We start from the raw sequence: 21,166 nt of genomic DNA on the forward strand, positions 1-21,166 counted from the left end.
CCTTATACCTTAACTTCCAGACAATGAGATTCCTCTAAAAAGACAGTTGTGTTTAACAACACAGAGCTGCTGGCTGCCCTTAGTAGATACACCGTTGGACAGAAGGAAAGGCTGGCCTGATAGGACAGTCACAAATTTCCTCTATCTTATATTTGGTCAAGAATGTGTACAATGAAGGCTTTCAGGACCAGATGCTGAAGGTGCTCACGAAGGCCGTGGCAGAGGAAAAAAAAAAAAATCACATGAGTTCTGGTTCTGGAAAAGTATCCCTATCGAGAAAGCTGTACCTTTTTAATATGGTCTCAGTGGCATCTTTCTTTCAGTGTCTTTCCTATGCAATAAATATCTTGCCTTTTTCATATGTAAATGGCACAACCCTCGGGTCAAGGACAAAAGTGTGCATTTCTTTTTTCTTCCAGAGTTGCTGGGTTGTTTTGTCCAACGGTACCTTCTACAGCATATCTCCAAGCAGCTTGGCACTGTTAGTACCAAGCTCTCATCTGTGTGCTTAAAAAAAAGGTAGGGGGGGTGGCCTATGTGATTTAGGTTTTTTGTTAAAAAAAAAAAATCTTAGTTTCATAGACTAAACTGCAGCTGTGTTTCTCAACAGTTTGTGCGCAGCAGGTGGCTAGCACAGAACTGATAAAATGTTAGAATGCATCGCAGACGCTGCCTCAGAGAATTGCCTGGAGTGTTTCTCTAAAATGTCCTTAGCTGTTTCCTGCTTACAGGGCCTGCTCTGGAATTTCCGTGCGGGAGGTGCTGAGGGTCAGTAACCTGGTTAGAGGTGAGGGAAAGGGAAGGATGATCTGCTACATGATATTTAAGCTGAATTTGCATAGCATCCACATTTTTGTTGCTAAGATTGTTTCATTTTAGTAAAAATAGCAACATTTTCTAATGTTTCAAATTTCAAACTGTATACAAGATTAGTACTTAGAATTAATTATTATGATTTGATTTGGGGAGACATGGGAAAGTGATATGGATATGCGGACCCAAAGCCCATGTAAGTACCTCTAGGTACCACCACTCCTACACAGTTAAGACCTTCTGACACTTGGACCCAGGCATGTCATTTTTTCAACACCTCCCTCAAGATGATTCTCTTGTTTAATGTGCACTCCTACAGAAACAAAATGCACTTTAAGAAACAGACTGCCTTTATATAACATCTGGTCAGTGAGAACTATGTAGTAAAAACTGTAGTTATAAAAATCATTCTATTTGCACCATCAAGAAAGCAATTAGAGGTTTTAGGCATAAATTCCTACAGCTGCCTATAAATGGTAAAAGGAAAAACTAAGCCACTACTCATCCCTTAATAGAATCTAATTACTTTCTTGTAATGGTTTGCTTGACAAATTCAGATTTAGACTGCAAAGCAGGATATTGTTCTTACAAGGCTCAATGTCACCTCTGTTTTATTTCCGTCATCCTGAGTTTTTCATTGGGGACACATACTTGTTATTTTCACTGGTTTGTGGTCTGATGGTATTTAAAGAGAGCTAGTGCTTGTTGACGAGACAGGGTTTCACCCTGTCTCCCAGGCTGGAGTGCAGTGGGGTGGTCACAGCTCACTGCAGCCTCGACCTCCTGGACTGAAGGAATCCTCCCATCTCAGCCACCCAAATAGCTGGGACTTTAGGCACCAGCCAGCACACCTGACTACTTTATTTTATTTTATTTTATTTTATTTTATTTTATTTATTTATTTTTTTTTTGTAGAGACTGGGTCTCCCTATGCTGTCCAGGTTGGTCTCAAACTCCTTGCTTCAAGCAATCCTCCCACCTCAGCCTCCCAAAGTGCTGGGATTACAGGCATGCACCATTATGCTCAGCCTTGTTATGCTGTATTTTTAGGAAATAAGGGCATTTTGCATGTTCTTTTTGACATTTTCCTAAATGCAAAGCATGGGTTTATGGGAGCCTCTCAGCTTCTTCCAAATGCAGAATTTGGGGCGGCCTCTTCAAATTCACATTATTGTTGCCATTTGGATAAGATCTCAAAATGGTACGTAGAAGAGAAGGTTTTCTTTTTCCTCCCCTTCGAGAACAGGATTCAAAGAGACAGCATCTGTCATAATCACCTCATTAAAATCACCCATTCTTGAAGTGAACATTTGTAGCAGCTCCTTGAAAAATCAAGCCTGTAGCACGCCTAAGCAGTTAACTTCAAAAAAGCAATGTAAGTGCCAATCTGAATAACCGTTGTGCCACTTATACATGGCTTGTATTATCAATGTCTCTCCAAAGATTAAAGCCTACCATATAGAGCCTGTTGGATCCCAAATCTAAGGCAAAAGAACATAGAAGATATTTCTTCCAAATTTTAAAGGATAAAGAATACCTTCATAATTGGTAAGGACTTCCTGTGAGCCCCTAATTCTGAAGACGCAACAAAAATAAAAAACAATGTCAAAAAGATCATTTCAAAGGGTTTGAATTTTATGACATACAAATCTATTTCAGGTTGTAGTTCAAATGCATGGCCTGTCTTTCCTACAGGAGTCAAACCTGCTTTGCTTTGTAGCAAGGCTAGGCAGGTCTACACAGGCCCCAGAATTGTATCTGAGAACCACATATTAAATTTGCAGATACCACCCTCACCTCCATACTCTGGCTTGCAGAGGAGATGTTCATGTGAGCTGTTTAGCTCAAAGATATTGAGGATCTACCTGTAACTCAGAGAATATTTAAGATAATTTATTACTACTAAAAATGGTTGGCTTGCTGAGTAATTAAAAAAATTTGCCAAGTTGTCCATTTCCATGTAGTAAAGCACAATTCATCATTCTTATTCCATTTGCCTTCCACGGAGAGTAACTTCCAGCCAATAAATACTGATGTTGTCCAGGGAGATATTACTTGAGCTACATGTGGAAAACCCTGAGTGGTTACAGATCCAACAGGAGCTTCCAACCATATGGAATTTTTCTTCCTCCAATAGATGCAGTTTAAACAGTTAAGCCTTGACTTGTTGGCAGTTGGATATACTATCTCTGATGAAGAGCCACTTGCTAGCAATGAAAAAGCAATTTCTTCACCTAATGAAGTAGATAATTTAAAACCAAGGGCGATATATTTGCAGTTTGTTTTAAAAGAAAAATAAATAGGCTACATTTAGTAGTAGCATTTCTGTTACGGGACTGTGGTTTTCATGGCCCATTTGTATTTCATCCGAATTTTTGTATTAATAATTTCCCTACCACTTCCAACATATTCATGAACCTCCCCAGTGTTTTAATCAAGGGCATAAAGGACACATTGGTTATGACATTCGGTCACACTACCATCTTCATGCCTTAACTTGAACGCTAATGAAGTGCATTTTAGCCCATGTAGAATGAAAGAAACGGAAGGGATAAGTTCCTCTGGAACAGGCTCTATAATCATTCTTCTTTTTTTTTCCTAAAATCAAAATGATCTAAACAGCCGTGGGTCAAAGAGTGAACATTCAAATACTTCAGAGCACTAGAGACCTAAGCAGCCTGGAGATGTTTCAAATCTACTTTAACTCTGCTTCTGACAAGTGGTCCCTAATGTGTAGAGTAACGATATCTCCTAATGCTGCAATTTCTGTGCCAATGCTTATTTTACATAGCTACAGTGAAGGAGCTAAATGTTTCCTGTATGTATTAAATATTTTAGTGAAGATCCCCAAGGCAAATGAGAATTTGTAGCCTTGCAATTAAGAGGAAAGCAGAATTACGAGTGAATAAGGTATTTTTCTTGGTTGAGAAGAATTACTGGAGTTCAACATTTTAGTGAACAGCTGTTACTCTGGGATAACTATGATTTCATAACAGTTGTAAAGCCTATTGTTAGTACTAGAGTCTACTATTTACATGGGACACTGCTGGGTACTGTTGAGGAAACCAAAAGGCATGATCTTTGTCCCCAAGAAAGGTAGAGATAGATTGTAAACACCACCCACAGGAAACTATTCATAATTTCCACCTCATAGGTAGGCAACAGAGTATGTTGGTTAAAGGGCAATCTATGAAATAATATGGCCTTGGTTCACATCTTGTCTCTGCTATTTACAGCTTTGTGTTTTCTTTTCCTTAGCTGTCTTATCTGAAAATTGGGTATATCAATCACACCTATCTTAAAAAATATTATGAGGATTAATATTATACTTAAAGTGCCTAGAGCAGTCCTTAGCAAATGCTAAACACTCAATGAAAATTTGCTACTTTTATATTTGCTAAGGAATGCTCTATGATTTAGGAGTATTAATACTGCATATCATTTTTCCTCCAAATTTTGCATTTGACCTTGTCTGGAGCACATCGCTTTTGGAATACTCAGGCATAAGCTGGGCTCACAACTCATTGTGAAACTCATTCCAGCATCTGTCTTCTTTCAACAGTGGATGATTGAATCTGTGCTTTGTCAGAACCATAACTAATACATGTCATGGATCTTCAGAACAACTTAGAGTCAAAATAAGGAACGTTAACATAAGTAAAATTTAAACGTCTGCTGTTAAATTAAAAAAATACCTGTATATACGTGTGTGTGTGTGTGTGTGTGTGTGTGTGTTTAAATACAATGTAGAGATGTTAGCAAAGGCTTTGTAAGCTCAAACATAAAATCAATTTCCAGTGTATGAGTCATGAATGTATTTATGGAAGAAGTAACATTTGGCTTGAATCTTGAAGCAAGAGTGGGCTTGTGGTAGGCTGAGAAGCTGGGGAAGGGAATTGCAGGCAGCAGAAGTAGAAGTACAGGTAAACCGCACACATGTGTTTGGAGACTGTTGAGTAGTTCAGTGACTTGTCCCTAAGATTCATGGTGAGAGTTACTAAGAGAGAAGGCCAGGAAGACAGATGAGGAACATTATGTACAAGTCCTTGATATTAGGAGAAGGTTAAACTAACTTTATTTACTAACCAGTAAGCTGGGGTCATTGAAAGTTTTATGGAGAAAATTACTATGGTTTTCTTTTGTCTGTATCATGGAAGGTAGATGGAAAACAGGGTCCTGGCCATAATTTTCCTAGTTTGATTAAAAAACAGTGGTGCGTAAATTGGGCCAAGGTGAAAGACTACAAAGGAAGCATTTGTGAGAGAATAGTGCATTGACAAAACTTTTACTATATGCTAGGTCACTGCAGGTAAAAGAGAGCCCAAGAGAGAATAATAATTAACTGATATAAGAAACACGGAACAAATAAAATTCATACATTTTGTGATGGTCCCATCTTTTTTATTTTAACACAGACTCCATCTTGACTTTGTAAGGATGACATGACCGTTAGGTTCAAGTCCTTTTTTTCAGATTAGAGGGAAGGCTCATCGTTGCCTTGACTTGGGCACCCTGGTAAACCATGGCCTTGGTTAGTTATCATTGCCAGTGGCACCGCTGAGTGTCAAGGAAGCTGGCTCACCACAAATGAAGCTGAATCTTCCCAGTTGGTAAACCAGCTGTCCTAAGTGCTGGGTGCACAGAGCCCACAGATGTTCATGGTGGTTCAGCAGTGGTTCATATGTCTATCTTATGCCATGGAAGATGACAGGAGAATGAAATATAAAACAGAAAAATGCCCATGTGTATTCTCAGATACCAGGTTATTTTTTCAAGTTCAAGTACAATTCCCACCAAAATCAAGTAACAGCGACTCTTTCTCACAGAATATAAAGCAACACCCTTATGTTCACCAGCAACATCTGAAATGGTAATAGAGGATTAGGAAGCCACAAAATCCAAGCAAGAGGTAGCTCTGGTGGTGAGAACAGTCAATGAATGAGATGGAGGGGAATATATGCAGGGAGATGAGTTGTGGAGTTCTTTTACCCCCATGCCCTGGAAACAATATTGTCCATATATTTAAACTTATTTTTCCAACTATATGCATTCTTCTCACTAGCTCACCTTCCTTCATGTTGTGCCACATAAATATAATATTTAAGGTACATTTAATGCCTCCAGTAGAGTGATTCCTTAGCAAGGTAGAAAAAAATTACAGAAAAGTCCTGAAATTCTGAAGTTGAATATTTTCTCTGTGCATAATACTTGTGAATATTCCATTAACGTTGTACACGACTTGCACAATATTTTTGACAGAAACTGACATTACTTAGTTAGCTTATTAACAGCTCCAGAAAATAATTACCCCACAAAATATATCCTAAAAGGTAAAGATTTATCAGATGTTAATATTAATTTTAAAAGCATACTTTTAAACAATATCATTAGTATCATTAATGCACTATCCCATTGGCACAATTCTTATATTAAGGTATTTTCCTTAGAAAATGCAATCAAGTGTCTAATGAATACAATTTCAGCCACAGTATTCTGACGTAATAGGTAACAAATCATTTTGCTATCTATGTTGCACACAGGATGAATGTAGCTTTGTGAATTTAATTACTGCCAGCCCCCCCACACCCCGGTTTTAAAACATCAATATGTGATATGTTCAGCCTAGAACTCTATAGGAATTCAGTTGTATCTGTCCACCAGCATGTTTGGGCATCTCTGTGCTGAGGCCCTACATGGGCAGTAGGTTCAAGGGGCCTTGAAGGCCACACTGAATTTAACATCACACTCCCCACTTCTCACCACCAGCATACCTTTCCCCCTGTGAACTGTATTTTTATCCACCCCTTTGTCCAAACCTTAAATCTTGCTGTCATGCTTGACTCTTCTTCTCACTGGCTCTCATCGTATCCAACAATGACCAAGTCTTGAACAGTTATACATCTAAATCTTCCTCTAAGGCAAAATGTTTTCTACATACTTTCGGTCTTCACCTTCCCCTCTCCACTACATAGCTCATATAGTTTTCTGACTCATTGTTATTCTCCTAATCTTGCCTTTCCAAACTTTTCTTCACATAAGAGAGTAAGAACCTTTTTAAGATGAGGCATGACCTTTCTGTTCAGTAGGAATTTCATGAAATGAAGGCTGTTCATTTCCCCTCCTCCCGCACTGAGTTTCAGACATTTTTAAGTACTTCCAGGTTCCAATAACCCTCTTCTTAGCTCAGCCCTTTTTAAATGCTTGAAGTTTTAAAATCTTTAAGTCTGCGAGGGCTCCTCCTCAGATTCCTTACCTGGATTATCCCTGCAGGTCCTAGGGCCTCAGCTTGATGCACTTCTGCACAGAAACCACCCCCGGCCCCCAAGACTGAGTTCCATATTACCGGACTACTCTCTCTAGTACCTGCTCTTCACACCTGTTGTAAAACATCTGTTCCTCTGTGCTGCAATTCCCTTCATTTACCTCCACACCCTTTGATGGCGTCATTGTCAGCCAAGCACCTAGGCAAATGCCTATCATAGTAAAGACAGTTAATACGTATTCACTGGATAAATACATGAGTGAATTTTATACATCTAATCCCAACCTTAGACAAATATTTACTAAACGAAACTTCATTTTACTACCTATTATATCCTAGGGAACTGAACATGTGGACAATTTAACAAATGCTTTCTGTGGAGAAAAGAAGGAAAGGATCACAGTCCTTTCACATTGCAGTTCTGTAATGTATTTATGAAATACCGCATAAGTAATTGAGGGGCAGTGCTTTTAGCTTTAAATTAAAGCTTAAACTGATCATATGATTTTTAAAACTTAAAATATGTTTACTTTAAGCCTTATCCGGTGATCCATTTTTCAAAGTCTGTAGCACTGATGGAACAGTTAACGTGAAGAAATGTATGCTATTGACTTTTCAAACTAAGATTCCTCTTTGCTTGAATAAATATTTTTATAAACTCTATACTGTTAGCATTGCTTGACCTATAGTAAGTGCTCAGTTAATATTGGTTGAATGGCCATGACTAGAAAGGTTTTCGAAATTTAAAAAGATGTTAAAAATGCTTACAAGGTGTTTAAATTTTGGAAATATATTTTGGACAAATCTCACAGAAGTTGATTGTTGACAAGGAAGTTGGGAAGTGAATTAAACTATTTATGATCTGTAGAAGGTTGAATAATAGCCACACAAAGATATTGGGTCTCAATTCCTTAGAACCTGTAAATGTTACCTCATAAAGAAAGAAAGGTCATTGGAGACAGGATCAAATTAAATATCTTGAGGGGAGATTGTGCTGGATTATCAAGGTCAGCCCTAAATGCAGTCACAAGTACTTTATAAGAGGAAGGGAAAGGGAGATTTTATGAGCACAACAAGAGGAAGCAATGCAACCACGGGGAAAGAGATCAGAGTGATGTGGCCACAAGTCAAGGGATGCCAGCCCCCAACAGAAGGCAGAAGAGATAAAGAACACATTCTCTCCTAGAACTTCCAGAGAGAGTCCATCCTTGTTGGCACCTTGATTTCAACCCAGTGATACAGATCTTGGACTTCTGGTCTCCAGAACAGTGAAAGAATAAATGCATGTTGTTTTAAGCCACCATGTTTGTAGAAATTTGTTACAGCAGCTACGGGAAACTAATATAATGTCCATGTTATCATTTCTTCTGTCCTTATAATTGATTAATCTGAGTTTATAACTATATTATTGATACAAGTCTAGGGAAAAAATGAGTAGATTTTTGGATTCCATCATCCCTTTATGGAATGACTTCGTGTATAAAATAAATCACCATAATATTTATTTTTGTTTTCTTTCTCTCTCCCCATTCTTCATATTAGACCATAATAATTTAGGAGAATGTATGAGAAATATTAGGAGAATATTAATCCTAATATAGGATGTTAGGATTATCAATATCTATCTATCAATATCTATATTAATATTTTGACTATATAGCTCTTGTTTCTAATGGGCCAGCCATTGGCAAATTTGGATTCCACCCTTGCTGAGCTCCATAGGAACTTTGGTTTCCACAGCCATGATGCTTGTAGTCATGACAGCAGCAGTCTTTGGTGGCCACTCACTTATGCTCTACCAAGTTCAGGAAAGTTTATTGTTCAGTTAAGGAAATAAAGGACAATTTTTTTTTTCCAGAAAAAGTTAGTTTATACGTAAGTTACCACAAAAACTGCATGAGAGAAAATAGCTAAAAACAAAAACCAGTTTATCTTGTATTTATTTATTTACTTGAGACAGGGTCTCACTTCATTGCCCAGGCTGTAGTGTAGTGGCGCGGTCTCAGCTCAATGCAACCTCTGCCTCCTGGGCTCAAGGGATCTTCCCACCATAGCCTCCCAAGTAGCTGGGACCAAAGGTTAGCACCACCATGCCTGGCTAATTTTTTGTATTTTTGATGGAAGTGGAGTTTCACCCTGTTGCTCAGGCTGGTCTCGAACTACTGAATTCAAGCGATCTGCCGGACTTGGCTTCCCAGTGTTAGGATTACAGGCATGAGCCACCATGCCTGGCCAACTATCTTTTAAATTCAAGTGAAATTATTTGTAAATAGCAGCTTACTCTTCTTACTTCCCACATTAATTGGAAACAGTACAAATGGCTTTAACAAAAATTTAAAATACATGGAGAAAACTTAGGAATAGAGGAAATAATTTACAAAATATTTTGCCATATATTAAATCTTTTGTAGATAAAGCCTTCATCTGTAGATGAAGTCACCACTTGGATTTTTAGCTGAAGTAAAGGAACATCCTACCATGTACATTGGTTGAAAGTAATTTGGGTATGGCTTAAAATATCTGAGAACGTCATCATCAGCATTAGATTGTTTCAATTGCTTTATAGTTTTCAGAATTATTGCTTTAACTCTGGCATATCCTGAGACACAGACAGTAGGCAACTCGCCTAAGGTCACACAGAGAGTTTTCACTAATACACAACCTCATATGGGTTTGATTTTCTGTCCAGGCTTAGACAAGAGTTTCTATAGCATTTCTCTCTGGAATTGTGCTCTCGAAGTGATTCATAAAAGACAATTTATGACTGGAAGTGATAGAGGACTTGAGCTGCCTTACAACTGAGTTTGTTTTTCATTATTTTTTTTTCTGATCTCATCAAAGTCTGGTAGCATGCATTTCATAGAAAGTTATAGAGGCTGTGATGTCATTTTATGTGCATCCTAACCTAGAATAGTTCATGGTATAAGGTTTATTTAAAAGGTCAATATGATCTTGGACCTTTTCTTTCTTTTCCTTTCCTTCTCTTTTCTAAGAAAGGGGTATTGTTGCTGTCGCTACTGACATCATTTAGAGTCATCAAATATTGAGATCATTCATGTGGAAGACTTTTTCCTCTGGGACCCATGTCATGCTAACGAACTGCAAGAATTTTATTTTATAAGACAATGTAAAAACACTGCTGCTAATTTATTTCTTCATTGATTCAAGAAACATTTGCTGAGTATTGATTTCAAGTGATAGCTGGATCCTGTAATTATAAAAGAAGGCTCAAGCCTTCTAGAACTGCACAATTAGAAAAGTCTAATAGAAATGTAATGTGGTCCACAAATGTGACCACACATGTAATTTTAAATATATCTGATAGTTGCATAAAATGTAAAAAGAAACAGGCACAATTAATTTAAGAATATATTTTATTTAACTAAATATTTCCAAAATATAATTTTGACATAAAATCAATATTTTAAATTATTAACGGTATAAGTTTATTGTTTCTTTTCTTGTGAAATCAGTGCGTATTTTATGCTAAAAGCATGTCAGTTTAAACTAGTTACATTTCATGTGCTCAAAAGTCACATGGTAGCTAATCCTACAGTATTAGACAGTACAGGTCTACAGGCTTGCAATTTCCTAGGTGCAATAAATTCAGAGGGATTCATGTTTCTAGAGATATTTACAAAGTGGTGAGGAAACACAAGGCAAAGAACAACTAACTTACTTGGACATAAAAGAAGGTGATCGAGAAAATGTGTTTAAAAGGAGCATACATAAGAACTATGGAAAAAATATGGAATAGCCTGTCAGGGGAGAGAAGGGAAAGGATCAGGTGTAAGTGGACATTTTTAAGATTTTAGGTAATTTGGTGATACTACAGTGTTAGGTACCCTGAGGGAGAGTGGATTAAGGACTAGTTCGTGGCAAAAAAAGTGAAGGCAAGGAAGCTGAAGATAGAATTACTAAAAATTCTGTGCTCTACTGAGGAGTACAGATGTTATCTTGTATATAGCCTGGTGCCACTGGATTATTTTAGGCAGACGAGTTGTGAGGTGTGATTAATGTTTTAGATGGATGATCCTGGTGGTAGTTTGGAGTGGATTGGAGAAGGATGATGCTTAAAGAAGAAAATAGTTAAAAGGTTACTGCAATGGCCAAAGGAATGTTTCTGAAGATGAGATGACTTATTAAAAATCTTGCAGAGTCAAATGAGTTTGTGTAATGTTGGGTTAAATGCAAATAAATATTTCTCTTCTAAGATGTTTCAGTTTTTACAATGTTAATGTTCATTGAAATTCATGAGGGAGACATAGTATGCAGTTTTTCCCAAATTAATTTGGCCATAGAACTCCTTCTTTCTTCTTCTTCTTCTTTTCAAGAGCCATTTTGCAGAACGAGTGTTCCCTGGAATACTTCCGGAATGCTGATTTAGGAAAAGCCTTAGCTGGAATAAAAGGAGGGCACGGTGTAACCTTTCAAAGGTCTTTCCACTCTGTTTCTTGTCCTAATTAGTATCTTGTGCATAACGAATCTCTCTGTGCACGTTTCAGTTTTGATTAAATGATTTGGGCATGACTCCTCATCCCCCACTTTTTAAATCAGGGCTAGAGAAACTAATTGTGGAATTATTACCTTATAGATAATAAAATCACCCTGAAAGAAAATAAGATTGTAGGAGAAAATTGGGATAAAAATAGAAGCCTAAAAATGGGATGAACAGAAAAGAGAAGGGAAGGAAAGATGAGGGAAGGGAGAGGAGTGTAAGATGGTGATAAAAAGTAAGGGAAGAAAATTATGAGTATTTAAACAGCCAGCAGCAGCAGAAGAGAAAATGAAGCAAATGAAGAGGCAAGGGGCAAGTGGAAGAGAAGAAAGAGGACAAGTACTCAGATTTTAAGGCAGGAAATAGTCTCAAAACAAAGAGACACACCGACCATGCCACATGCAGAAACGAATCAAGTAGGAGAAATAATTTAGCCCTAAGGACCTCAAGCTTATATTGTATATGAATTATTAATTTGTAAAGCTAAGTAATTGTTTTGTATGTCTGATTACTGAGATATATTTTGTTTTAATCTTGAAACTTGAAAATCCAAGCAGATTTATAGATGCATGTGTTTAGGACAGAAGCTAGGCAAGAAAGTGTTAATTGGTGCTATGAAATTATTATAAGTATTGAGCAAACAACCTACTCTTCTAAATGTAGGGTCTGTTTCTTTCCTACATTAAAAAAAGCGAAATTAATTCCCTTCTTAAGTTACTCTGAATAAAAATTTCAGAAAAACAGTTTTGCAGTTTTCCATGTGGCTGGTTTTGAGATCTATCTAGTCATTTCTGTCGGATACTCGGCAGATTGTTTTCTTATTGTGCCTTGGGATTCGAGTTCTGATGGGCCCACTGAGCGAGATCAGTGCTTTGAATTGATCTAGGGGCATTTGTCTCCTGTGAATAAGTAATTTAGAGTTGAGAGTATATGTAACGCAGTTGAAGTTAAGAGATGTCTTATTTCACCAAGAAATAGGTCATTTGAATCCGGAGACACTGAGTGTGCTTACGGTAATTACTGGAAGCAGGTGGTCTTCACAGCTAGTGCTGACTTTGATGAAAGAGACCTCATAGTCTGAAAATAGCCCATGTCGTGTTGCGTTCTGCAGGGAAAAATGAAAAAAAATTTAATAACCGACTTTGAAGTGAAAACCAATATTCGGTCAGCCCTCATTTATTTTCCATGGCTGGTTAGAGATACTATTACTATTTTAACTTGTTTCTGTAGGGAAATTGAAAGCAGGATCTTTTTCCCATTTCCTGAATGTAATCCTTAAAAATTTCCTCCTATTATACCTTTTGCGCTTTGCATGAATTGTTTTGATTTTACTTGTAACTTTTTTTTTCTAATTTTAAAGTTGTGATTGAATAGAAAAACACTGATGAATCAAAACCCAGTAAGATATCAACAACTTATACTGTACAGCCAAATCTACTTTTGAAAACACTCAGGTAGTCTCTGCAAAAGTCAGTGGAAATTTGTTATAGGTGCCTGTGGACCACGGGAAGATATGTTCAAATGTGAGGCAACATCTTGCTGAAAACATATTCTCTTGAAATGGAAATATAGGAAGAGTTATTGCTTTGCTTTACAATTATTTAATTTTAAAAATTAGTCATCTAAAAGTGATTATTGCTTTCAAGTTATGTTTATATAGTATTAAGTTATATATATTTATATAGCATTATATTATTTATAGTATTATATATTTATATAGTATTATATATTTATATAGCATTATTTATATTACTTATAAAGTTGTGTGTTGTGTGTGGTGGAGAGAGACTAACTATATGGCGGATATAAAATATTAGTCTCCTATCAGTTTTATTGTTTTTTTTGTGGGGGGCGGTACGGCTGCTATAACAAGTTACAAACTGGGTGGCCTAAAACAACAGAAATTTATTCTCTCACAGTTCTGGAGGCCAGAAGTCCAAAACCAGTGTCCTTTAGCTGAAATCAGAATTGGCAGTGCTGCCTTCCCTCTGTAGGCTCTACAGGAAAATGTGTTCCTTGCCTCTTCTAGCCAGAAGACCTTCACTTGTGACCACATCACTCCAATCCTCAAGACCTGTATCTTCTCTCTGCTCTGTCTTCCCGTCATTTTCGTGCATGTGTGTGTGTGTGTGTGTGTGTATATGTATGTAATCTCCCATCTCCCAGTACCTCCCTCTTTTAAGGATATATGGATTGCATTTAGGGGCCACCTAGAGAATCCAGGATGCTCTCCCCATCTCAAAATCCTAAACCTAATCACATCTTCAAAAACACATTTTCCCATATAAAGTAACATTTGTGATTCCAGAGATTAAGACATGAAGATGTTTATGATGGGAGAGCATGGTTAGGGCATTTTTCAGCCTAACATCCTATTCGGTACACATTCTCACTTTCTTTCCTGCCAATAGCATCCTGATATTGTTCAAGATGGCATTGCTCCCATCATATGTAGGTAGTGGCTTATAATAAATCTAAACCAATTATGGGAGTCTATCTCTACACTCCGTGCAGCCCTGGATGGCTCTGTAATCCAATTCTGACAAATGAGACACAAGAAAAGAATCAGATTGGGAGTTAGTCCTCTGAAGGGAGCATTGGTAGAAGCACTGAATGCAATAGGAATGGCTAACATTATCGTGGGCCCTATTCTCCACCTTGAAATTAGACATCATCCTTGTTACCAAGGCAAGTATTTTTTAAATCATGAAGCCAAAAGCTGATAAGCAACAAAGTGACACAGCTAAGAATGGGAAAATTGAAATAAGAAGATCATTATTAAGCAGCTTAAACAATACTAACAACTGTCATTTTCAGACTTTTTGATATGAAAAAATATAGAAAATAATAATAATAAATAATAAAGTAACATAAACCCATGTTTGTTTAACGCACTGCTGAGTTCTCTATTACTGCAGACAAAAGCATTACTAACAAGCACATTCTGAAATATTTGGAAAATACTGAAGAGCATGAAGGAAAACAGTATCACCATTAATACCAACAACCAGAAATTATCACTGTTAACATTTTGTAGTATATTCTTCCAGCCATACAAAAGAGATCTTCTCGTTCGTTCTATTTTGGAAATTTCTCTTTTAAGGTCTGATTGTGTTATGACCATATAAATATTAATTTGCAAAACTAATATCTGCCTGATGGCCCATCATTTTGATAAATCATAGTTTTAAAAATCTTCCACCTACCGTTTATTTAGAAATGAAAATTTGAATATTTCACGTACTTTCATTTCCCATCCACTTCTCACAGATCCTGAAAAGAATGTTGTTTCAAAGTTAGTTTTTCTTTATGTTGATTGTGTGGGGTTTCTTTGCTCAGCAAGAAAATAGAAAATAACAGTCCATGAAGAGCAAAATAAGAAAAACAAGTGCTAAATTGTGTGAGTGAGGGCTTCTGAGTCATCAGAAAATGTTTTCGCAGAACTTTTCTCACTTGAAAAGATCTGCTAGAAAGGTTCTGGGAGGACAATGCCTAGTTAGAGTTGGCTGAGGGAGTGATTATGTTGCTAGGGAGATTCTTTTAATTATGTTTAATTGGTATCATATCATCTGTTTTACGGTATTTTTGTTTTTAGTAATTCATTTTAAAGTAGACATTTAAAAAAATCAAAATACCTTTTGTGCAATAGTAATACTGCACGGTTACGATTTATGGGGCCTAAAAACACAAACCAGTATGTATTATTGATACAAAAGAAAAATAAAATATTATTTCATATGTTACCTATTCAAAAATTGAATTAATTGAAAGTATGAGTCTAACAACTTATTCCCTGTCACAAAATTTATAGGAGGAATTTAGACCAGTACCTTAAAGAAAGCAAAATATGCCCTTCTTGTCACTACACAATAAGAGCACAAGCTTTAAAAGAATCTTAGTCTAGCAAATGCTGATTATATCCACGGAAATAATCCTGATCATGGAAAACAGTATGTTGCACTGGGGAAAAGTGAGGAATGATTTCTGATTAAACCAGTGACTGACATAGCAAGAATCGAGTCCTGTTCTTTCTCACTGGACCTAGTTACCAGAGGAGTTTGTAATGAAGTGTTTATAAATGTGTAATTCCATTTTCGTTTTGTGTGTTTGTGCGGGAAAGAGAGATAATGAAAGGAAATGGTGTTTCCATGGTAACATAACAGAAAATCCATAACATGGAAGTGATGTGATGTCAGTGATTTTTTTTTCCTCCAAGGGAAAGGGTGGAAGTACAATGAACATTGTGTTGTCATCAGCCAAGTGCAAGCATTTTGTGTAATTCAGAAGACACTTAATTTAATTGATAGTTGACTATAATACGGTTGCTCTGGACATGTCATTCCTGTTGCCCTTCTCTTCTCTCCCTGATATGTAATTTCAGGTGAAATTGCCTTGGCCTGCAGAGTAATTGATAACAGCTTAGCAACACAGGTGACAGAAAGGAAGGGGAAGAGAGTCTTTTGGTTACTTCAATATTTTTTGCCAAAAATTTGGTGCACTGTACCTTTTGATTCTCTGTTCAATCAGGTGATGTTGAAAATGTCCATTACCAGAACACAGTGTTTGCTGAGTACTCACCTCAATTGAGATGAAAATTGCATACTATGTATTAGCAGCCCTAATTATATCTACCCATGCTAAAATTAAAAAAAAAAATTAACAGCATGTTGTGAATTGTGTTGGCAATTAAATGACAATCACCATATTATATTGTATGTTGTTCTCACTTACTAGTTTGGTAATTTAATTTGAACTTGTTACTAAGATTTCAAGCCATTTATTGGCCGACAGTTATGATTCTTTTTTTCTTTTTAAAATTTTTCTGCCAAATGATGAAAATATGTCAAAAGGAAAAATTGTGATAGAGATAAGTATTGATGGCATCTGGTTTAGGGGTACGGTGGCTTCTAAAAATGATGTGTGAGGATAAAGATTTGAGAGGATGGGGATAGTGTTGATCTACTCATCCACATTCTTCCAAAGTAGGCGGATGGCTCTCATTTCAGTTCAGCTCAGCCAGTATCAGAAAGTTTGTGTTAATTCTGAGTGAAGAAAGGAGAAATTGAATTATGCACCCAAATAAAGCAAACTCCTGTCAACCGTCATCAATCATTTTATTCTTTAGACTGAGACTCCTAAGGAATCTACTCTCTAGATCAATCCTTTCTGCTTCTTGAAGTTTCCTGTTTTCTCTCTTCAGCTATTGTGCACTTCATATCTCAAATCTTTGTATTTCAAATCTTGAAAGCTGATTTCACCTAATTTCTGTCTTCAGTCATTGTGCTACTTCTTCTACTAAAAAAAGTCTTTGATTAATACTTATCATTGAAAAATCCTTAATGTTTTTACTTTGCTTCCTGGGTTCATCATCAAAAAACTTCAGCTGCTCAAGTCAGTAGTGCCCCCACACCTTAACAAATCTAAAGGCCATTGAGTGACCTGCATTCTTGACCTCTTTGTGGGATTAGGTTCTACTGATCATCTCCTCCTCAGGAAACATTCTCTTCTTCTAGAGTCTATTAAGTGACAATATCTTGTTTTTTTACCAACCTTTTTTTTTTTTTAATTATTTTTGAGATAGAATCTCACTCTGTTGCCCAGGCTGGAGTGCAGTGGCATGATCTCGGCTCACTGCAACCTCCACCTCCCGGGTTCAAGCAATTCTCCCGCCTCAGCTTCCCGAGTAGCTGGGATTACAGCCCCCCCACCCCCACCATGCCCGGCTAATTTTTGTATTTCTAGTAGAGATGGGGTTTCACCATGTTGGCCAAGCTGGTCACAAACTCCTGACCTCAATTGATCCGCCCGCCTCGCCTATCAAAGTGCTTAGATTACAGGCATGAGCCACTGTGCCCAGTCAGTTTTTTACCAGCCTTTCTAAGAGATCCTTGTCTATTTCAGCTCGGTGACTGCTACCATTGTGGTCTAACCTTCTCATTGTTTAATTCTGTATTTCAGAAGTTTTCTGTCTGCTGTAATATCAAATCCACAATCTACATTCCATGTTGTTATTCCGCCTAGACAATATCTTACATATATTGATTAAATTATTTTGATTTAGATAACTGGGTGTTTCCTAAATTGCAGTACATTTGCATAATTATCGTTATCTGTCTCAGGGTAAAAAGAACACTTTCATGTTTCTCTTTGCACCACAGCCTTTATCCCAAGATATAGTCATTGTTTTTATTCCTACTATCCCTTAGTCCATAAATCTAATCACTCCTTTATTTCTATTAAATGGACTATATGTCTGTCCTATTCCATCACCAGCAGCAGAAGGATTCTGGATATATTTTGAAGGGATTGGTAATAATATTTGCTATAAATTATGTAAGGGGTACGAGAAAAATAGAAAAGTCAAGGGTGGTTTTAAGGATTTTGGCTTGAGCAACTGAGCAAATGGGCAGGGCCTATTATTGTGGTACAGAACACTGCAGAAGGACAAGATGGGGGAATCCTGTTTCAGGCATGGTAAATTTAAGATTCCCATAAAATATTCCAATGAACATGTCAGATAAGCAGTTAAGATCTTTGAGTATAATGTCTAGAGGAAAAATGGCGGCTGGAGGTATAATTTTAGGAGTTTTTCAGTTTTTAAAGCCACGGGATAGGACAAGAACACCAAATTATTGAGTGTAGGCAGCTAGAGAAGGTATCCTAGGCCCAGCCCTGGAGTACATCCATGTTTACAAAGCAGGAAGAGGCAGAACATGCTTCCAAAAGAGACTGAGAAACAGCAGCCAATGAGGTGGGAAGAAAACCAAGAGTGCAGTGTCTTTGAAGACATTTGCTAACAGGTGTCAAGAAGGCGATAACTATGTGGAGTACCTCTGAGAGTCTAAGAAGGTGAGGACAGAAATCTCGCCATCAGGGTTAATGCAGCCATCAGGGACCACAGTGCTAAGGACCCACAATACTTTTAGGGGCCCACAAAATATTTTAATTTTTATTTATTTTCAAATCGATAGAAAAATATAAATATAATGACAATGCATATATAAAAATGAAACCTGCTTGGGTTGTATTTGTGTTGATAACAATGCAGTCATATAATTTTTAATACTGTTTTATGGAAGATCAGGCCCACAAAGGACGTCAAGTGCTCTGATGAGCATTAGACAGGCCATGTAGATGTCACTACTCATATTGATAAGAACAGCTTTGAAAAAGTCCTGGGCACAGACACCCGAGACTTGTGGGTTCAAGGAAGAGGTGGAGAGGAAATTGAATGTGGATCCAGAGATAGCAGTTTTAACAAACCATTAAAAGAATGTTGTAAAGGGGTGCAGAGGAAAGGAATAGCATCATAGCTGGAAGAGATGTGGGGTTAAAGGCGGTTTGTGTGTGTGTGAGAGAGAGAGAGAAAACTGGGAAGACATATCTTTTCTTTTTTTCTTTCTTTCTTTTTTTTTTGAGACGGAGTATCGTTGTCTCCCATGCTGGAGTGCAGTGGCACAATCTCGGCTCACTGTAACCTCCACCTCCTGGGTTCAAGCAATTCTCCTGCCTCAGCTTCCTGAGTAGCTTGGGTTTACAGGCATGCGCCACCACGCCCAGCTAATTTTTGTATTTTTAGTAGAGACAGGGTTTTGCCATGTTGGCCAGTTTGGTCTCGAACTCCTGACCTCAGGTGATCCGCCTGCCTTGGCCGCCCAAAGTGCTAGGATTGCAAGCGTGAGCCACCGTGCCCGGCTGACACATCTTTTATAAGATATAATTGAAGGAGCAGAGACTTTCAGAGCAGAAGGACATGGGGTCCAGTACCTGAAGAAAGGAGTTGGCCTAAGATTGGAGCAGGTTTTTCCTAATTATTTCTGCTTTCACAGTGAGATAAGAAGTAAAGTCATTAGCTGAGACTTAGGAAGTCTGAACATAGGTGGTAGATTTGAGGAGAGAGGACACAATATGAATTAGTCACATTTATCTTGAAAGAATGGATTGTCAAGGGAAACGCAATGAGATTGCTGACAGAATGTAAGAAAATTGAAAATGTTAGCAGCAGTAGTTACTTCTGGGCAATAGGATCAAATATTATTTTTATTTTTATGGTTTTTGTTGTCAAATGTTTTACACTGAAGTTTTCTCACTTCAAAAGCTATTGAAAATTTTAAGCCTCCTATCTTTAATATCTTGCAGTGGTTTCTACATTCTTTAGGAATTTTCTGTAGACCAACTCCAGCCCCTGTAAGAATTCCCTGAAGACTTAGTCTTCAGTGTATGACAGCATTCTGTAATACATATTTTTATAGGTTATTTCAACTGCTCACTGTTTGAATATGTTGTTTTTCTAATGAAAGTAGCAACTCTTTACTGCAGCAGCTAGGTTCCATGTAGGCATCCATTGCTGTTAATGTATTAGTTTACATAAATGTCCTACATATAAATATTGTTGGCACGTGGGTTTTCTCTCACTATTTCACTATTAACATTGTTAAATGGGGGGGGGGACACATTTTCAGCAGTAATCTCTCTTACTTCTTGCAATGTTGCCAACTCTAACATAAGAGCTTTCAGATCAGGCCGGGTGTGGTGGCTCACGCTTGTAATCCCAGCACTGCGGAAAGCGGAGGCGAATGGATCACGAAGTCAGGAGATCGAGACCATCCTGGCCAATATGGTGAAACTCTGTCTCTACTAAAAATACAAAAATTAGTGGGGGTGGTGGCGTGTGCCTGTAATCCCAGCTACTCAGGAGGCTGAGGCAGGAGAATCACTTGAATCAGGGGGTCAGAGGTTGCAGTGAGCCGAGATCGCACCACAGCACTCCAGCCTGGCGACAGAGCTAGACTCCATCCAAAAAAAAAAAAAAAAAAAAAAAGCTTCCAGATCTTCTTGGTCCTGGACTCTGGGGAGCACCACCGGCTCTCTGAGTGCTTGACCTTAAGGAACAAGGTGATGCTTATGTTTCCTTGAGACTCTCCACCCGCCTTTTATTGGCATATGGTGAAATAGTATTCATTTTCATATTACTGCTGCTTCATTCTGTTCCAGAAACGTTTTACATGTACCACAAATATTTGTGCCACATAAAGCAACATCCTGTTTTTGGACTGGCTTGAAGATATAACCACAATGTACAATGTCATTTCCATGGAAAATATCTTCTGACTCTCAGGTAAAATGATTTACAACTAGTGGTAACACTGCCAACCTCGAATGACTATTTTGATAAACATGGCATCCATATTAATGGCAAAAAGCAATGACCTATGCATTAAAAAGCAAATATTTGTTCTTATTTGGCTCCAGCAAGCATTGTGCAATTCAGTTCTTGTGTTCTCCAAGCAGCTGGGAGTGGGGAATGAGTGATGAGGAAAAGCCAGTCTGCTGATAATTCACAAAGTGGATTGTCAAGAGTAAACCCAAGGCTGTAGTCTCTCCTCCTGCCCCCTACCCCCACCTCACCTTTCTCTCTGCAGCAACCCGGAGCAAGTTTCTCAAAGGAAGCTGAAATGGGTATCGCCTTGGTTGTCAGGCTCTCAACATCCTCATTAAGAACCTTCTAGTGACGGGCCTGGTGCCTTGTGAGATCATCATATTCAGAGCCACAGTCGGTGCAAATCCTCGAGCTGCTCTCTAGTGATGTGGAC

The 21,166-nt window shown here is 37.7% G+C and overlaps 1 protein-coding gene and 1 long non-coding RNA gene across 2 annotated transcripts in view; one reads left to right on the forward strand and one right to left on the reverse strand.

The window, feature by feature from the left end:
• PLXDC2 (plexin domain containing 2) overlaps positions 1-21,166 on the forward strand; it is a 470,362-nt gene that overhangs the window by 268,668 nt on the left and 180,528 nt on the right. The window lies entirely within an intron of this gene.
• LOC134731126 (uncharacterized) lies at positions 9,721-18,268 on the reverse strand. Its single transcript, XR_010113231.1, has 3 exons — positions 14,780-18,268; positions 12,586-12,678; positions 9,721-11,474 (listed from the first exon to the last, which is right to left on the reverse strand). It is a non-coding gene; the product is annotated as an uncharacterized LOC134731126 (long non-coding RNA).

Source organism: Pan paniscus, chromosome 8 (assembly GCF_029289425.2).
Source record: "Pan paniscus chromosome 8, NHGRI_mPanPan1-v2.0_pri, whole genome shotgun sequence".
Lineage (NCBI taxonomy): Eukaryota > Metazoa > Chordata > Mammalia > Primates > Hominidae > Pan > Pan paniscus.